At 40.1% G+C, this 21,088-nt stretch overlaps 1 protein-coding gene across 3 annotated transcripts in view; it reads left to right on the top strand.

The window, feature by feature from the left end:
* The window catches only part of SLC9A2 (solute carrier family 9 member A2), a 97,415-nt gene that overhangs the window by 2,068 nt on the left and 74,259 nt on the right, over positions 1–21,088 (top strand). The gene's annotated exons all lie outside the window — the stretch shown is intronic.

The following is a 21,088-nucleotide window of genomic DNA, read 5'->3' as shown; positions in this document are numbered from 1 at the left end:
GACTAATGAAGTGCATGGAAGGAGACCAGGGACACCTGAGTGCCTGCAGCAGGGACAGGAGTGCCCTGTCTCTTTCCCTCTTTTGAGCTGAGACTGTCACTCTCTAGGAATGACTAAGGCCAGTGAGGTGAGAGATACATATTTAAAAGTAACCCATTTTCACCTCATCCTTAACTCCTATTTGGAAAACAGTAAGCTTAGGATGATTTTCTCAACTTTACCCTTCCTACAAGTAATCTTTTACATTATATTCATGGTGCTCTCTTTTATTCTCACTTTACATTTTAAAGACTCTTGCAAAAACCTTAAAGTACATAAATTACTATTGTAATGATTGGAAAAAGTTATAAGGTCAACAGATTTTGTATGTTATCTGTTTTATGCATTCTCCTTGGGGGATGAAAGAACACATGACCTGTCACCCCCAGGGAAATTACTGATTAGTGGAGAGAGGCATTTACACCCATGGTTATAGCACAGAGAAGTGCTAAGAAGGGTGAGAAATTCATAAAATATCATATGGCAATATAGGGTGGCAGGGGTCACTTCTTGAGAGAGGAAGCATGTAAACTGGGTTTTCAAGATGACCAGGGACTGGTCCATTGGAGATGACAGGGTACAACATTCCAGACAGGAATGAACAAAGGCATAAATTGAAGAGGACCGCAAAGCAGGCGGAAGGGATGATTTGTAAGAGGGTGGAAGTTGTGGGAGGTAAGGATAAAGCACATCATCCATGTCAGTTTAAATTAATTAGATTTGTGGTGACCAAAGAAGCCACATAATATTTCATGACTTTGCAGTCTCTAATTGCCTGGCTTTGGCATGGCTCTGCTAGTTGAGTGTTTTAATTCCCCCTGAGCAATGGTGCAAAGGAAATGAACTTCCCCATCCATCTACCCATCAGATGCATAAACTCATGGCCTCTAATAATAAAATCAGATGCCATCTTTTCATAAGATTCTTGCAACATCCCTGCCCTGTAGGGAGTACCGGTAGAGGCTCTTGCTTGATAGAGGCACAGAGACTCTGCATACCCAGGGGCTTGCAAAGTCAGGAACCTGGGTGAGGGTTCTCTTCAGCCTCCCTCTGAGTGAAAGCTCCATCACTGGCTGACTCTGACCTGTATCCATTACTGCTTTTCTGTTGCCTTTTCTATTCCAACTCCTTCCTCTGTTCTTCACTCCTGATTATTTTAATCAGATTAATTACACTAATAACAGCCGCTAGTAGGCACTTAAGTTCATTATCTCTCATTTTCACAGCCTCCATCCTGGGTTGGTGTGATGAGCCTGTTTTGTATAGCAGGAATCTGAGGCATGGGGAGGTGTATTTGCTGGTGTGTGTGGTGGGGGGACGGGGGTGGGGAGCCAGAAATCCAGCCAGGTCAGTCTACACTTCATCTTTGTGTCTGCCCTGGAGACTTGTTCTGTTGCGAGGACTGAGAACAGATGTGCCCAACATTGTCTGAACCGTGCATGTAGTAGCACCGCGCCTTGGCGTTATCCTCAGTGGCAATGGCGATGGTGGACCAGTAAGAGTGGCAGTAGTAACTGTGCTGTTTCTGGCACTTTGCTTCCTTTTCCACTGTCCTGGGCTGCCTCCGGTGTTTCTCTCCATCCGACGTTATCTCAGCTCATTTCAAGCGCCTGTATTCTGTGGGTGGCCTTTTGCACTTGATGTCTTTCTGTGGTGTTCCATTCATCTTAGTTGACCTTATCACTGTAATCGTGTGGTATTTTGTTAAGTCGTTCATGCTTGCTTGCGTAAAAGTCCGCAGGTGCATTCGTCTGCCCGTTAGCAGTTTCTTAGCCTAAATGTGTTTCTGTTTTCCTGGCCGCTTCTCTGCTACCTGTCACGGTTCCGGCCATGCTGTATTGCATTTCACTGTGGAAAACATTACATATTGCACTTGCATCCTCCAGATCCATCTGCCATTTATTCACTCGATTCTGCAGTTCTCTGGCTACTATTTTATCTTTCCTCTTTGCATCTGGGGCAGTTAAGAGATACATCGTGGACATTCACATCTCCTGTCCAGAGAGGGGTCTGAGCTCCCAAGCGGAATATGTGCAGGGTGAGGGGAAAGGTATAGTTCTTGGGGCAGCAAATGGAGTTTTGGAGTCCAAACAACTGGTACTGAGTCTGGTGCTATGTTTTTGCTTTCCATAGCTCCACCCTCTCCTGCTTCTTTAGCTGTGTACCTAGACCATCCTTCCAATGCCCAGAAAGCCCCAACCCTTGCTCTTGCCCTTGGGCCCTGAACTTTGGCTTTGGGCAAGATTGTCCTGGTGTCACAACCCATTAAACAGTCACCAAGGCATTGAAGTTCTGTTCTAATTTTTGTGTTGGAAAAGCGGGGGATAACATGTATCCTAAATTGCTCCTATTTGGGAGGGAGGGTGAGTTGGGCTAGGTAAGGGAATGTGAGACTACAAGGTAATACAAATGCTAACTCATGCAGAGTGCGACAATTTTATTTGGGGCACTTTATGCCACTTACCCAGTGTACCTGAGCTTACCTGCCCCAGAGAATGTAGCCAGACATTACTAGTGATAATTCTAAACAAGGGTAACAGGTTCCCCAAAGTGAAAACTCCTCATAACATTTGTAGTGGGTTGAAATAACACCCAGTAGTGAATTCATAATGGTTTTCCAAATTACAGCACACTGTAATCTTAGAAATATTATAGTTAGGACTGAGAAAACCCTTGTTTGGAGGAGCGTTGAATGATTCAGTTTAGCTGCTTAATGTTTTACCTGACTATCAGGAAAGAATCAGCCTCCTAATGATTTGGTTAAAAAATAGAAGTTCTACAGTTATAAAATTTCCTATAAGTCTGAGGGTGATGATAATTATGGTGGTGTGCATGTGTGTGTGAGGTAGTATTAAAAAAACAACAGAACAGTAAATTTAGTGCATTCTGGAGAAGCTTTAAACACGTTGGCAAGAAACATTTCCTAGTTTGTTTTTTTTCCCCCTTAAGGCCTCACACACGTGAGCTTTTATTATTCTTTCGCTTTGAATATTTATGTTTTGAGAAACCCTTGATTTTTTTTTTTTTTTTTTTTTTTTTTTTTGTAGTTATAAATATACACTTTGCCTGGTGAGCCCTGGATGCAGGGATGAGTTCTCCAGCTTGGAATGATAGGTTGCCAAGGAATGAAGAAGAGGAGAATTTCCTGGTGTGTTGTAGGATCATCTACTCTGAGTTTTTGGCCCATGAATTGGGTCAGTGGGGTTTGTAATCACCTGAGTGAACATAAGCTCTGGGTCCCCTGCTTACCCTCACTCAGCTTCCTCATGAGCTTTTACCTAGTCCTTGTGGCTTCCTAGGGCTGGTCTCTCTGTCGCTCCTGCCAGGTGGAATGGTCATCCTGTCTTTTTGATTTCCTTCGCCCCTATCCTTGAGGTAAGGCTACAGAATCTTCCACTTCCTCCCATTCTGTTGTCTCAGAATTAAATAACTTGAATTCTTATTATTTTAAGGGAACGGCAGAAAACAATTTGGTCCAAGAAGATGTCTCCTCTGGGCTCCAGGCTGTCCTGAATCTGAAATATAAAGCTGGAGAGTTACATATCTGCCTAAATTACAGAGATTTTTGTCTCTGTGATTACTCATCCTTTGCACTGGATCTGTTTCTCTTTGTGCTGCTGGTTTACCTGACGTGTGTGGTTGGCCATGGTCTGAAGGGCCTGCTCTTCACCTAGGATTTCAACAACATCTGACACTAAATGTACTTCTAATGTCAAGTGTTCCTCGTGGCATGTGCTGGGTCCCAGTAAAGCTAAAAGAAGAGTCTTTATTTCCTGCTTTCTGGAACCTTCCATCGACTCCCATAGGGCTGGCTGTACATTATGTGTGTCCTGTGGGAAGGAGGACTTCAGCAGCTCTCTGGTGTGTTTTTCTAAAGACCAACTCAGGTGTCGTCTAGAATTTCGTCACTATGCTCTACTGCCAAAGTGGTTTTGCGCTGTTTAAAATAATAACAGATAACTGTTTACCAGTTGAAAATGGTACTCTGTGTCAACTTTAACGAGGAGAGCAATATTTAGCACTGATGAGATGTTTGATTTCTTTTACAGAATTTTTGACTTATCTTGAAGCCCTAAGAAGTACATAGGGAACTTTTGTGTAAATTTGTTTGTTCCTTGTATGGTTGTAAAAACTTGCCTATATAAAACTGGGTGAATTTATTGGTTTTTATATACGGGTAGATTTTTGACCACTGATTTAATTGTTTTTATGTTTATAGCTCTATATGGTTCTATGGGCCAATTTTGGCAATTTACATTTTTCTAAAAATTATCATTTCACTTAATATTTTGCATTTATTGGAAATTTTTAAAAAATGATTCTAAAGATTTCCACTCTACCTGCATTCATGTTGTCCTTTTGATTCCTAAGATGTTTATTCTCTTTTCTTACCTTGATCAAAATTCTCAGAAATTCATCCATCTCATTCTTTTGAAATATAATTTGCTTTTTAATCAACTTCTAATTGATCAGCCTCTGTTCCTACCTTCATGACTTACTGAGTGCTGCTTTCTTTGGGTTTAATTTATTTATGTATTTATTTAATTCTTGAATCAAAAGCTCGACTTGCGAATTGTTGAATTTACTTATTTTCTAATATGTCAGCCCCACCTTACAGTGTAATTGATCCCTGAAAAAAAAAATCCTAAGAGTTGAAAACATAATCACTCTTGTTTCCAATAGTCCCTCTGGTATGGAATGCCATGGTTTTATGAATCTCTGAGCTCCCAAGTGGATGTGTGCTGATGCTAAAATGGACAAATATTATTTATATCTTTAAATTTCAAATCCCTATGGTTTTCAGAGAGGACTATAATGATATTCATTGTGAGCACTGATACATTTAGACTTATTTTCTTAGTTCATTCTCTTTTATTTGGTGTCTTTATTTTCCTTTCCTGCCACATTTTGATATGATCACTTTTTTCTTATGTGTTCTTATGCATAGTGACCTATTCTTTTCTTTTTGTGGTTACTCTTACATTTTAATATAATTATCTGATTTGATAGGAGCTTTGACTCACATCCTACATGGATTTTTCTACATATTTTGTAGTTGTGTGGTTTGGAATGCATAACTTAATCTTTCTGGACTGGATTTCAGTCCTTGTGGAGAAATAGAAATAATAAAAATATCAATACCGGGTAATTGTGAAAATTAAATTAGTTAATATATGTAGAGTGTTAAAATAATTTTCTGGATCATAGTAAATACAACATCTATTTTATTATTGTCCTCTTCCTGTGTAATACTTGACATTTATAAAGTTTTAAATCCCTATTTTGAAATCTGCTTTTTTTTCTTTGTAATTTAGGCCTGGTTTAGTTTCAAATTAATTGTATATGTATTACCATTGAGCTATATCCCCAGCCCTTTTTTTTTTTTTTTTTTTTTTTTCATTTTGAAACAGTCTCACTAAATTACTGAGGTGGGCCTCAAACTTTTGATCTGCCTGCTTCTGCCTCCTTGAGTTGCTGGGATTACAGGAGGGAGCCACAGTGTCTGGCAATATTATCTTTTTTTTTTTTTTTTTTTGATATCGGGGATTGAACTCAAGGACTGAGCCACTGAGTCACATCCCCAGCCCTATTTTGTATTTTACTTAGAGTCCAGGTGTCACTGAGTTGCTTAGTGCCTCGCTTTTGTTGAGTCTGGCTTTGAACTTGGAATCCTCCTGCCTCAGCCTCCTGAGCCACTGGAATTGTAGGTATATGCCATTGTGCCCAGCTCAGTTTAATCTTTTTATGAACAAATGTTCATGTAGACTTGCAGATATGTTCATCAATTTTAAAAACTGTTTCTTTTGTCTCTTTCTTCCTTTCCTTTGTACTGCAGTATATTCCTTCGTAGATGCTTCAGGAGGTTTGTCTTTAGTCTTGTCTGAACTTGTCTTTATATTGATTATACTTTTGCATGAAAATATAATTGAGTATGAGGTTTGGAGTTACTACCACGTGGAAGATGTGATTTCATTGCTTTCTTGCTTTTTGCCAAGGAGAGTTGTATTTTTATTCTTGTTGTCCTTTCGAATTTATCTGGCTTTTTTCCTCTGATTCTTGAAAAAAATGTTTTGTTTGGTTATTTCTAATTCTCTGCTGTTTTCTCAGTGTGTAGGAATGGACTTACCTAATTTTTCTGTCTTGGGACCTAAGTTTTCTGTCCTGTCCATGTTTTTAAACTGGTTTTATGTTTTTTCAGCACTTTTCATTTTTGTGCCATTTCTTGGTGATTTCATTGGATCCTTATTTCCAGTTTATCTTATTACTCTCAGTGTGTTCCTGAGCTATAGTTAACCTACTCATTGGGCTTTTATTTTAATTATGTTTTCATTTAAGCTTTTGTGGTCCTTTTTCAAGTCTATCTGCATTTCATTCATAGTGTTCTCCTTAAATATACTTAATTGCCACTAATTACTTAATTTTAAATCATCTTTCATTCCTCTATTTATTTAAACTGTAGTCATGTTATAGGCTCCTTCAGTTTGTTCTTCTTTTTCCTGATTCTGGGGTGCTGATTTTCATGTTCAGCACATGTACTGACTTTCCCTTTGGTGTGTTTTTTTCTTGCACAGATTGTAGTTTTGTTGTGAACTTAGCTTTATCAGGTCATATTTATTTGGCAGTTTCCCTTAAGTTGAAAATATTCTTAAAAAATGGTTTCAAGTCTTCCCCTCAACCCCTGGAACCTATGGTTTCATGAATGATCTGTTTTTTAGTGCGTTGCTTAGCTTGGCCTTTCTATATGACTCAAGTATTCTAATATATGCCTTAGACCTGTATGTGCTGTAAACCTGGGGTTTAATACTCTACAGGTGCACGTCTCCCTGGTCCAAAGCCAGAAAGATTTGGCATGTTGCCCTTTCTTTTTTCCTGGCTATAGGCATCGCTTTTCCCCCCTATTTATTTATTTATTTAGGACAAAGTAGCTCTTTGAGATGTGGGAATTTATGCAAGAGACCTTCCTTTAGTGATCTAAAGTCAGACTTCTTTTCTTCATGCAGGTGTTAAAGGTGCCAGGTCCTTAGCACACAGGACTTGAGTCCATGTCTGGAATGCCCCTGGTCACTATGGCTTGAAATCCTACTGACCAATCTCTAATCAGTTTGATTTCTCTCCTTATTTCTGGCCTCCTCTATATTTTCCTTTATTTTAAACTTGGATAGATATTAATATTATATATTTGCAACAAGAGAAGACTGTATCTGTATTCATATTTTGCAGGACACCTTTTAAAGGAAAGCTTTCTATACAGTGTTTACAGTTCATGGTTGTATTTCACAGAATATCACAATGACTTCTTTCTAATGTAAGATGGAAGTAATACTACTTTTCTTTTTATCTGCAGGCTGTAGAGGTATAACTGCCTTTGCTTCATATTCTATATTTTTATGCTTTGGATAGAAGAAGAATAGCTTAGCAGGTGAGGAAGTATTGAATTTGAATTTTGGAAAAGGTCCTCCCAGAGCGGAAGCAGGAAGGTCCTGTGGTAGCTCCAGTTCTGCCTTAACTTGGTCTTGTGACCCTGGCAAGTCTTTACCTACTCAGTCCTCCTATAAAACTGGTCAAAATTGGGATAGATTATCTCTCCTATTTTTTAGTATTTTATAAGGATAATATAAAATTATCTGTAAGGGAGGAAATCATTTATAACAAAGCTTTTACTTCTGTAGGAAAAGAAGTTTAAGCCAAGAGAATCATGTGCTTATTATATGGAGTGAAGTATAGACGTGGACATCTTGTCATTCTTAATGATACCTGTCCAATTACAGGTTACTCTCTTGCAATTACATCTCTTAAATATAATGAGTCATGTTTGAGTTATTTCCTGGAATAGTCCTGTACATTGTTCATCACCGTTCATGGGCTTTCTTAATCTCGATTTGTCAAGTTGGTCCCTTGTATGAAGAGATCTTATATTTCCTCTTCATCTCCAATAATTCCAAGGAGAAGACAGGGCAATTCTTCATCATGCTCCCTATGTGGCTGGGACAGAATCATTCTTTGCAGATGAATTCCGTGTTCTTACTCCACGTGGGCATACAAAGTCTCACGAGGGAAGGACAGAAAAGAAAACAAAACAAAACAAAAACACCATCCTACAATTACATTTAGAAATGCCCACTAAAAATGACCAGATTACACATGCCTGTTGTGCACAGGAAAACATTCTACGCAAGTTCAAGAGTTTTGTTAGAAAGTTCCTTGAGGAGCAACAGGGCAAGAAGCACCTCCCTGACCACATTTCTGTGACCCTCTCACTAGTACTTTGGCGGCTCCCAATTCCTAGGTTTGTTTCCTAGGGATCCACTGGCTGGGAAACCTGAGCTTTGTATTGCCACCCATATCAGCTTTTCTTGTGGCGTGGAGGGTGGAGATGGGTGAGGCTATATCTATCACAGTTTCTTTAATAAAATAATAACAGCTGACAAGAACAAACCGTGCGCCTTGCCATGTCGTGCAGTCAACTAACTACTTTGCATTCATTATCTTATTTACTCCTCATAGTAACTTTGCAAGGTAGGCCCCATTCTTATCCCTAGCGTACAGCATTAAGGAGTAGCGATGGGTCCCCAGCCAGTTCCTCTTCATTCACTGTGTCTGCTGCTGCCATCCTACCTCTCATGGAGAAGAATAATCAAATATAGGCAGCCCTCTGTATCTGTGGGTTCTGCATGTGTGGATTCAACCAATGATGGACAAAAAAATTAGAAAAAAGGCATCTGTACTGAATGTCTGAAGCTGCACAATGTTTTTTTAATCATCGTTCCTTCAACAATGTATAATAACTATTTACTTAGCATTTACACTCTATGAGGTAGCGCATGGCATCTAGAGATGATTTGAAGTATACAAGAGGATGTGTGCAGGTTACGTGCAGATACATACCATTTGATACAAGAACTTGAGCTGGCGCGGATTTTGGTATCCAACAGGTATCGACAGGGAACCAATGCCCAAGGACACTGAAGGACAACCACACCCTGCTTCCATCTGTGGCAGTATGGAGTCAGAGCCCTGTGCTTGGCTCTGTGCTTGATCTCTGTTACTTCATTTTAACCCTTTCAGGTAGTCATTGTAAAATCTGACCATAATGATAATTCCACCCATCTCCTTCACGGATCACTGTGAGGGTCATCTGAAGTAAAATATGAAAGCAAATTGTGACCCCCCCCAGTTAAGATTTTTGCAGGACCTCACACAGCTCTGTAAAGTGGGTAGAACAGAAAGAGCTAACAAAAAGGCAAGATGGCAGAACTCCTTCTTAGTAGAGAGCTAGAATGCAAATCTAGAACTTCTGAATCTTGGTGCAGTCTCTTCCGTGCCTTGGGGAATGTAGAATTTTAATGGTTTTGAAACAAAGTTGACCTCCTCAGCTGTGATTTTGATTTCCACTGTTCATTTATCAGCAGACAACTGTGGTCTGAAGATAATAATATTCATCTTGACTTTTTCAAGAAAGACCACATTCACCTAACTCTTACATACCAAGTATATTGTTCTATTTTATTATTAGTTATTGTTAATCTCTTACTGTGCCTAATTTATAAGTTATACTTTGTTAAAGGTATGTGTAGGGAAAAAAAACGCAGTATATATGGGATTCAGTACTATACATGGACTTAGGTATCTCCTGGGGTCTTGGAACATATCCTCTATAGATAAGAAGATACCACTGATGTTTAACATGTTAAGAATTCATAGATTATAGAAAAAAATTTAGTCCCAGGTAACTTGGGCTACAGTGTAAATTTTAATAAGCCAAAGTTCAATCCTAAAATACTTATGGGAGAAAAAATTATTAAATACGTTTTGTTGTTGCACACCCAGTGAGGCACATATAGATAGTATGCATACGTACATAGGTGATATTTGTTAGGATATCACCTGCACATGGGAGGAACTTTGTTTGACTCACTGTCTGCACACAGTTGGTACCCACTGAATAATTGCCGAGTCAATTACAGAGAACGTGTAGACGCACTTTATTTCACCACTTTCATTGTGTGGTTTTTAAGGTAACCACACACTCTGGTTTATGCACAGCATCCCTGGTGTATACTTGTCCGGGCACAGGTTTACTCTCATATACCTTAGTGCCAAGGATCATTTATTTGGTATTTTCATTTTTTTTTTATTTTTTAATTTGTTCTGATTAGTTATACATGACAGTAGAATTTTGACACATTGTACACAAACGGAGCACAACTTTTCGTTCCTCTGACTGTACGTGGTGTACAGTCACACCAGTAGTGTAATCATACATGTATATAGGAATAATAATGTCCATCTCATTCCACCACCCTTCCTATCCCCACTGCCCCATCCCACCACCTCCCCTCTGCACTGTCCAAAGTTTCTCCATTCTTCCCTTGCCACCCCCTCCATTATGGATCAGCATCTGCTTATCAGAGAAAACATTTGGCCTTTGGTTTGGGGGGTGTGGCTTATTTTGCTTAGCATGATATTCTCCAGCTCCATCCATTTACCTGCAAATGCCATAATTTCATTTTTCTTTAAAGCTGAGTAATATTTCATCACACATATATATATATTACATACATATATACACACACCACATTTTTTTTATCCATTCATCTGTTGAAGGACACCTAGGTTTGTTCCATCATTTAGCTATTGTGAGTTGAGCTGCTGTAAACATTGATGTGGCTGCATCACTGTAGGATGCTGATTTTAAGTCCTTTGGGTATAAACTGAGGAGTGGGATAGCTGGGTCAAATGGTGGCTCCATTCCAAGTTTTCTGAGGAATTGCCACACTGCTTTCCAGAGTGGTTGCACTAATTTGCAGCCCCACCAGCATTGTGTATTTTCACTTATTTTTAATACCCTTGCTATTATGGGACATACCTGCAGTGGTAACTTAAGCTCTGGTTCCCACAATCTCAGCCCTGTCACTTAACTAAAGACTGATTTGGGGTGAGTCAACTCTCTAACATCTATTATTTCATCTCTAAAATGAGAGAATAATAATGGTAGCTTCTTTGTTCAGTTCCTGAGAAGCTAGAGTAAATGCACTTACAAAACTTTCTATCTTAGAGACCTAGAGATTTAAATAGCCTTGGACCACGACAGATTGCTTGCTTCCTCCCCCAAAGCACAATAGCCTTATACCATGGAAGTCCTATTGTGTCCATTTGTTCCATGACAAATTGTTTAGATGTTCTGGTCTCCTGCTGTTGGTGTTATGAGTAGGTTTCTTTCCAAATCATACATATTTCAGTTTCCAATGGTTTCATAAGAAAAAAATTGAAAGAGAGAAAGACTTATCTTTCTGCTTTCATTAAGTTAGCTTGCAGTGGAAAAGCAGGGCAGTGCATACTCCCTGTTTTATCCCAGGTTCCACCTTGGAAACTGAGGGGTGAGCCACAGTAGGTGGAGGGCAGAAGAGAGTCTGGCTCAGGGACAGTTAGGTGAGCCCTCTCTGTAGGAACAGGCTGTCTCCTGGACCCTGCTGTGGACACTTCCTGGAAGGCCCAGACCTGCTGGGTCTTCTTGTTATCAAAGTTTGAAGCCATTTCAACTCATGCACAAGGTTGTGCTCTCTAAGTCCTCTGTATATAAACTTCTTATAACTTTTTTGGGGGAGACTCTAGATAGGAAATGATTTTAAAACAAAATCCCTCTTAAAGTACTTTTTGCTTTTTCTCCAATTACCTAAGGCAGAATTATAAATCCACTGAGTGTATTTTCTTTAAGAAAACACTGGAAAGTTGAGGAGCAATGCCAATAAGAAGTCCCCCCCTTCTCTTCTATCTGATGGAAACTCCTGGCCTTCAGGGGTCGGGTGGGGAAACACATCGTTAGAGTCAACTTAGAATAGCCTAATTCTTTGTCAGCTCTCTTGAGAAGCTTCTGGAAGGTTATGGAAGAACTTGACTCTAGTCTGAGAAACTCATGGTTTTAAGGGGAGTTGGGAACCATCTGCACCCATGTGAAACAGTTTGGGCCAAGCTCTCCGGATCCTGTTGCCCAGGCTGACTTCCTGTGAGCGTCAGTCTCACCTGATGTGCTTACTTATTTATTAGTAGTGCTCACTTACTATCCATCCCTCCTGGGGAGAGGCTTCACACACAGGTTCTGTGCTTTTGTTTGTGTTCTGCTTACAATAAGTAAAGCTAGGGATGTCTGCATTCCCAGCAACAATTCTGTTTTCAGTCATTTCACATCCATCCTCTGCTTTGATCTTCCCGAGAGTCTTGGATTGTGTTCTGTGTTACTGCTGACATTCATTCATTCATGCACTCACATCCTAAGGCCGCTTGGGAGTGCTTGGGATTTTGCAAAAGTGATTTGACTGATGAGATTGCTGATTTATGTATTTAGTGATCTCTCTATCTATAATTTATTTCTTTATGTATTTTGTGCTTCTGTTTGATCTTTGTGTTTCAATTTGTGTTTTGAGACCACTGAAACCCACAGAGCAATACTGTGCCTAAGTCTCTGAACCAATCTGTGTCACTGGTGAGACCCCAACCCTCCATTTCTCTACCAAATGTGTTAATAGGTTGGACTACTATTTTATGAAACGTAGCACTTATAAAAATGGTGTGATCCTAAAAACCCTCAGTAGGCCCTAACGCACATGCATACATCCCTGTGCTCACTGAAAACCCTTTAATCTGCAACTATAGGCCAGCTGGACAGCGCATGGATGTAAAAATTCACTTACTCAGTAATCACAAGTCCGGGAGGAGGCAAAGCGAACCCAAGGATATGATTCTAGGTAGTTTAGAAAATAGTATCATTTACCAAATAGGGTAGTTTCTTAGTTTAGCCTGGGTCGGCAGTGTGCAAATATATCCCCTGCCATGTAAATAATCGATGGCTGCCGTCAACTGTTAGCCACCACTTAATTGAAATGAAATTAGGTAGCAATTACTGGCAATTGTGGGTTCATTGACTATATTTTTGTCAATTTATTTTAAGCAAGTGGTAGATTTGTTTAGCAATCAGGCTCCTTGAGGAATCAAAACCAAACAGAAAATAAAGCTCCTACACAAGGTGGTTGGGTGGGTGGAGTAGAAAACTCTGAACAACTTAATGATGGAAGTGTGCAAACCACAAAACCAAAATGGGCATGGGTCATTTTCTGACGCAGGGGTTGAAAGAATGACAGGTCCTTGGGCTTAGCATCTAGCCGGGGCTACGGAGTAAAAATTGCTTTCAACTATGGACCTGCATGGAACGTTTGCAATCCAGGTCACAGTATCCCAGAGTCCTTATTAGCGTAGGCTATCTGTGCATATGGTCCTCTCAGAAATCATCACCAGAACTTAATCAGTCTCAGACTCCGTCCTTCCTCCTAAATAATGCCTTTGCACTGGAAAGTTTTACCTGTATAATGATCTCATCAAATTAAATCCTTTCTTGGTCAAACCCCTTCATCAAATGTTATTTCTGAAATGGAGGGTGGTGGTAAAAACAGAAAGCTTAGAGCCATATGGAGATGAAGCTCAGCAGAGATCAAGATGTTTGGTATCATAGAGGCCTGTTGAATCTGATCAGAGCTGTAAAACCCACCACCTGCACTCCCAGTTGGGCACAAGTGGTATGAACTCTATTGGGTGCTGTGCCTCCTGTGAAGCTCGAGACCAGGACATTTCTAAATAAGAACACTCTGCATGGCCAAGGGCCATGTTTTAACAGCAAGGATCTCGTTTCCCACCTGGCTGTATTAGAAATTCTCCTGGCATCAGTGAATTTCTTTTCTCAGCTCGAGGAGACACACATTTCACAGCCAGATAGAATATATGCAGAAAACTGAAAACCATCCCAGGTCATTACTGTTATTTCCTGGAGCAGACTTGCAGTGTGGCACACAACTAAGCCAATTTTACTTTCTGGACCGGCCGAAGGGATGGCATGTGGGTTTCATGTTTATTCACTGTGCTTTGGGGCATTTTGCCGAGTCCACGTGACACAAACCTGCTATCGTTCTTCTCTTGAAGGCTGGAAATCTGACCATATGAGTGGCAAAAACTGAACTCTTCCCAAAGCAGAAAACGTTCTTACCTGCATCCTCCAACCCCAGTCTATCCCACTTCTAACTTCAAAAAGGAAACTGAACACATTAATAGAGTAATTTCAGATGCTGACTTTCAGCAGGAAGTCGCCAAGGTGTTCAAGTGCATGGTTGGTTTTGTTTTATGTGAAAGCCAGTCAGCAGCAAATAATCAAATATAAAATTAAAAACCGTGAATAAACCTACATCAGAAGTGAGTCATATCATTCACAGAAAGGTACAGTATTTATTTATTTGCTGTTTGTCATCTTTCTTAAAGCTACAAGTTCAGTTTTTTTCTTGGAAGGAAAAAAAATATCGTTCGCTCTTTATAGGATCCATATCCAAAAGAATTCAATACCTAAACTTGTCCAGCATACAGATGACCTCTTCTTTTGCATGTCATTCTCTTAATATTCCTTGAAAAACAGTTTTGTACTGCGGAAGGAGCCTGCTCTCAAGTATTTGGAGACTGATTGTCCCTTCACAGGAGTAGATTTTAGAGATATTGGAGTGCTGTAGAAACGCAGAAGGTCACAGATGGGAGCTGTAGTGATGGAGTGATTAGTGTGTTTCATGTGCTCGTTTCTGTGGCTTACCCTCCTTAGCACTCAGGAGAACGTCCTCTGTGCCCGGCTTGTGCAGAACTGATTTGGGCAGCAGAATCCTGGGGAGACCCTGGTCCTAGTAGCTCCCCTTCAAAGTTCTTGTGAGCTGAGGGATTTAGTTCCAGGAGATCTACCTAGAGTACCCTATTGGTGCTCAAAGCAGCTTTTCCAAAACATCTTAATGTGAGGGATAAAAGAATTCCCTGTCACTTGAACGGATGCCTTACTGTCTTGAAATTAGAGAGATTGTTTTCTGTTTTTTGTTTTGTTTTGTTTTGTCTTGTGTTTTTTTCCAAATCAGATTGCTGAGAGCGACATCTTCAGCTACTTCTGTCTTTGGCACCAGTGGATTTGTCCTTGTGTGTGACAGGAAACTCTCTATTAGTGTTAACTCCATGATGAAGCAGTATTACCCAAAAGGTCTCATGGGTGACTCTGTGTATGCGTATGTGTGTGTGTGTGGTGCTTGCCTGCATGTGTTACATACACCTTCATGCATATTTGACTATTTTCAAGTCTATGAAGAGCAATTAACTATGAGATTACTATTTAAAAACTAAATTTGAAATCTCTAGTTATGAATATTAGAAGAATCTACTGGGTAAGATATTTTTCAGCTCATTGGATACAGGCTAATTGGTTAGACACAACATCTTTTAGAGAGGCAAACATCCTACTAAGAATCGGTCTTATCTTACTGATGACCCAGTCTGGAAATAATGAGTCTGAGGTTGAAGAAAGGATTTAAGGCAGGCAGTAATGAGGCCAGGGCATGAGTCAAGTTCTGTTCCCAGCCTTGGCTCTGGAATCAGATCAGGATTCAGCTGCCTTCAATGACGAGGAGACAGCCAGGCTGGCAGTTTACATCATCAATTCCCTCAGCCCCTGGATGTGAACTTCACCAACCCTGTGTGCTGCCCTGGACCCACAGAGATCTCTTCCATTGAGAGATGGGAGCCCTCCTGGGTCAGCAGTTGAACCTTCACTGAGTGCTTACGGGTCCTATACTTTGTGGAAGAAGCTCAGTAGTTACGTCTTTTTCCATTGCTGTGGTTGAGATTTGAAGTCAGAAGTCCAAAAAGATCAGCAAGGAAGTGTGGAGTGGAAGGGTTTGCTCTCTTCCAGTTGACTCTCAGTCTTAGTCGTTTTGATGCCTGGCTCATTGGACTTAGGGTCTAGACACACAGCAGCCATTGTGAGCCTCCCAGGTACCTCTGTGAACCCTGTGAGATGGGAGAGATGGGGAAATGGGGACAGGTGATCTGCAGAACCAACTCATGCCCTGACCAAGGGAAACCCCTATGACTGAAGGCCACCTCACAGAAATTGCTATGTAGAGTGTGACTGAGGGAGGGGCCAATTCTGCTGATTTTTCAAAAACAAGTCAGGCAGAAGGATTTAGACATGGTCTTCTTAATTTCTAAAGATGAGATCAATATTTGGAAACAGTAGATAGACTGAACAAAATGGGCTTGTAAGTCATGGAGACTCATGGCACACCAGTTTGTCCCCTCTCTTCCAGAATTCTTTGGGCTATGTGAAATTTTATTTCTAGTACAGATGCTTCTTGACTTATGATAGGATCACATCCCAAGAAGATATTCTCCTATTGAAAATATCAGAAGTCAGGAATGCATGTAGCAAACCCAAGCTGTGCGACAACATGCTTAGCAGCATAGCTCACTATTCAGTCTCAGTTGTTTCCTCTTGAGATGGTGTGGCTGACTGGGCGCAGCAGCCCAGATCACAAGAGAGGATTATGCTTTGTAGCACAACAAAAGATCAAAAGTCAAAAATTGCAAGTCTGGTTTCTATTGAGAGGATACCACTTTTGCACCACTGCAAAGTCAGAAGATCATATGTGACACTTCGTAAATTAGACCTGTTGTTTTCTCCTTTTGCAGTATTGAGGACTGAACCCAGGGCCTCACACTTACTAGTCAAGTGCTCTACCTCCTCGCTACATCCTCAGTCCTAGGCATTGTCTGTCTCTAAACCTGGTTCTATTAAGGAAGCTAAACCTCATAGCTGTGACACTTATGCACTTGATAGTCCAACTAGTGCTGATCCAAAGGAGAACAGTTCTCAGCAAGTGACTGTTATTAAAATAGAAATAAATGTATAAAGATACCCTGATCATTGGTAAGTGGGAAGTCTGTTATGGAATATTTAAGGGAAAGACATTCATGTTTTGCCCCTTGACCAAATAGCATAGGTAAAAGGGAAGTCACACTGGACTAGAACTCAGGAAGTCATGGGACAAGCTATGCAATGGTTTCATCATGTGACTGGTAAACTCTGTGGGTAAGTTAGACATCATCCTGGCAACTACTAATTACCTAAATCAAAATGTTACTTCCTCTCATCTGTAAATAATATCAATTTAAATATTGTAACTGTTGTGCTCTTTTTCACTGAATGTTATTTAAAATAAACCAACAGAAGAACTGATGGAATAAAAATGCATGTCGTGGAAGATATCATGTTAATATGTTGTAAAATGCTCATCCATTTCCCTGACATTTAACTAAGACTATTTTTTCATGTTACTTATTTCTTCCTTTCAGTTGCCAAATATTCTCATGTCTGGCTCCTTATTTTTGAACAGCCTACCCACTGAGCATTTTAATTTGGTACTCATAGAGTTGCTGCACAGAAGCCCAGTTCAGAGTCTGCTTCAGCAAATGGGTTAGTAGTTTGGGTCATACCAAACTACCACCAGCAGAGATCCATGTTGCCGGCATCCTCTCTTCTGTCTGTTTGTTTAGCAGTGTTTATGCAGTTATGTCAATATTTCATTTTGCTTTGCCATCATTATTTTATAACAATGAGAAGGAAAGGAAAAAAAGTGACTGGAGAATTATTTCCATTATAAATAATGGAAATAAAATAAAATACAATACAATAAAATACACATAACATAAAATTTACCATGTTAACCATCTTAAGTGCAAAAGTTAGTGGCATTAAGCGTATTCACATTGTTGTGCTGCCACCACAAACATCTATCGCCAGAGCTTTGTCATATTCCCTAATGAATCTCTGTTCCTAATCTCTGTTCCTAACACAATTTTCCCGATCCTCCTGCTGACCTCCATTCTACTTTCCGTCCCTATGAATTGGTCCATTCTATCCACTCACTCACTAAGTAGAATTACATAGTATTTATCGTGTGTGTGTGCGTGTGTGTGTGTGTGTGTGTGTGTGTGTGTGTGTGTGTTTGGTGACAGCAAAGATTATAAGGAAGAACAGTATAAGCTCTATCAACCTTAATGAAATTGAGACAAAGGTGGAAATCACCAGCAGTCATAAAAGCATAAACCTTCTGTGTAATCAGATATAAAACAGTTGGCTGTATATTCTATTGGGAAATAAAAGAACAAAATTAAAGATTAAAGAAAACAGAAAGTGTTATAACTAGGAACGTGAGGGTTGTGTTAGAAGGTGAGGTTCAAGGTCCTGAGCTTTCAGCTTTGGGAACTCCCAGTAAGATCATGCACATCTATAGCGGTGGTATATCTTCTTAGGCTCAGCATATAATCCCTCATGGGGACCAAAGAGATCAAAAGCATATTAAGAGCTTTTCTCTTTATTGCCATTTTTGTCTGCCTACATTAGAAAATACTCATGTTTCTCTACACCCTCAGAACCCTTCACACAGAAGGTCTGGATGTTTTTCTCACACCTCTGTGGAAGCCAATTGGGTGACCTAAAATTTAGTTCTGACACTGATTACCTGACTTTAGTGCAGAGCCCAGAGTTTAAGAGCTCAGTCTCACTTTGGATGCCCTACATTGAAACAACTGGGTATAACTGGGGCTCCCATGACGTCCTCTGCTGCTTTGATAATTTGCCAAAGTAGCTCTCAGAACTTAGGGGAAACACTCAAGGTTTCTGGTCCTGGTAAAAGATAAAATGAAGAGCTGCACGAACAAGTACCTAGGGCATGGTCTGGCAAGGGCGTGAAACATCCCTGTTCCCTGCTGGCTCAACGTGTCCTCACGTTCAGCAGCCCAGACCTCTCTTACCCTGATTGCTCAGGGTTTTCATGGAGGGTCTATTTAGATAGGTGGCTAATTAAATCATTGGCTATTGGTGATGAATTAACCTCTAGCCCCTTCCCGACAGTTCAGGTGGCAGGGGGAGGGGGACTCAAAGTTCCAGTCATGTTTTGGTCTTGTCACAACTAGCTCCATCCTGCAGCTGCCCAAGGGTCCCCAGCCACCAGTCATCTCCTTGGCATACAAAAGAAACTCGTACGACTTCAGAGATTCCAACTTGGCTCGTTCCTGTGTCAGGAACCAAGGCCAAATTTTACAACCAATGAGACTCCTGCCACCTTATCATTGAGGAGATAACAAGGGTTTCAGGAGCTTTGTGCCAGGAACTAGAGCAGGGACCAAGTATATATTTGTTATGTCACAACCTACTACATACCGTATGAGACAATGGAAGCGAGAAAGTGAATAGAACTTGCCCTATTTTATTTACAGGGTGAGCTGTGAGCATCTGTTCTGATGGGTTTAGTAGACCTTCAAATGAATCTGGGAACTCACCTCCTTGGATTTGAAAGATGAACGGGCCACTGTTTTGTGTGGTGGTTGAAATTTGGCATTTGGAATCAGTTGACTTTTTGAAGGTGTTCTTTACCAAGTTGAAGTTCTTTCATATTCCTAGTTTGTGAGAATTATCATAAATGGGTGCTGAATTTTGTCAAATACTTTAAAATTTTTTTTATTATGACAGTAGAATGCATTTATGTATTTTGATATATCATACATAAGTGAAGTATAATTTCTCATTTCTCTGATTGTGCATATTGTAGGAGCACATCGGTCATGAAGTCATCTATACATGAGGTAATAATGTCTGTTCACTCTACTCTCCTTCCTACCCACATACCCCTTCCCCTCCCTTCACTCCCCTTTACCTAATCTAAAGTAATTCTGTTCTTCCCCAGCACCCCCACCCCCATTAGCATTCACTTAGCAGAGAAAACATTTGGCCTTTGGTTTTTTAGGTTTGGCTTATTTCACTTAGCATGATATTCTCCAACTGCATCCATTTACCAGCAAATGCCATAATTTCATTTTTCTTTAAAATTGAGTAATATTCCATCATATATATATATACATACTATATATATACTATATACTATATATACTATATAATATATATATATATATATATCACTTTTTTTTTGTCCACTCATCTGTTGAAGGGCACCTAGGTTGGTTCCATAGTTTAGCTATTGTGAGTTGAGCTGCTATAAATACTGATGTGGCTGCATCACTATAGTATGCTGATTTTAAGTTCTTTTTAAACCAAGGAGTGAGAAAGCTAGCTGGGTCAAGTGGTGTCTAATACTTTTAATTCATCCATCAACATAATCCTGTAATCCTTCTTCATTCTGTTGATATCATGGATTTTATTGATAAAATTTTGGATATTGAGCCATCCTTGCATCACTGAACTAAATCTCATTTGATCATGGTGAATAACTCATTTTTTGTACTGCTGAATTATTTGCAAATATTCTGATGAAGATTTTTGTATCTATTCATGAAGGATATCGGTCTTTTTTTTTTGAGGGGGGAGTCTTTGTCTGGTTTTGGAATGAGGGTGATACTGTAAAGTTACCTGGGCCTGAGATATTTCTTTTTTGGATGCTTTAACATTATAATCCCAATTTTTAAACTTTCTTGCTAGTTATAGGGGTAGTCAAATGATATATTTACCCATATTGGGTAAATAGTGACTGTTTGCAGTTTTTAAAGAATTGGTTCATTTCAGTTATGATAGGAAGGACATAGGGTTGATCAGAGCATTCCTTTTTTAGGCCTTTGATGACAGGGTTTGTAGGGATAGAGCTGTTTTATTCCCAATACATCAGAAGAGTTTTGTTGCCTCTCCTTTTTTAGTCACGGGTTGGGAGAGGTTGCCTCATTATTGTCCAGTGGGAGAAGTTCTCATTTCTCAAGCAGTCTTGGCTGGCCCCACGGGGAGGGCGGATTCTTTACCACCCAGATTAGAATAGAATCCCCTTTCCCTCTTTTGGTTTGCTCTCACTGGGGAGGCTGGGGAGTTTCCTGCCCTCTGGCAAAGGTAGAAGCTGCACCATCCACTCACCCTGTGCTGGAGTGGGGCCAGGGTTTCATTTGGGATGTTTGGCTGAAGTCGAACCACCATTGTCTAACACTTTTCTTTTCTTGAACTTTTCGCAGTCCCTTATGCAGATAAAGGAGGGTATGTTTGCGATTTTGTTTTCTGTGCCCATTAGTATTTCCTGGTCGTTGGCTTCAGCTCCAAGCCTGGGATTCATTGGAAGCAAAAAGAATATCAAGAGAACTCAGTTCACAGCCTTATCATTCTCTAGGTCCAGAGGCCCTGCCAGTCTTCCTTCTTCTTTCACCTTCCAGA

Source organism: Sciurus vulgaris (assembly GCF_902686455.1).
Source record: "Sciurus vulgaris genome assembly, chromosome: 14".
Taxonomy (NCBI): Eukaryota; Metazoa; Chordata; class Mammalia; order Rodentia; family Sciuridae; genus Sciurus; species Sciurus vulgaris.
Note: the sequence above shows the minus strand (reverse complement) of the source record. Positions and strands in the feature narration are given on the sequence as shown.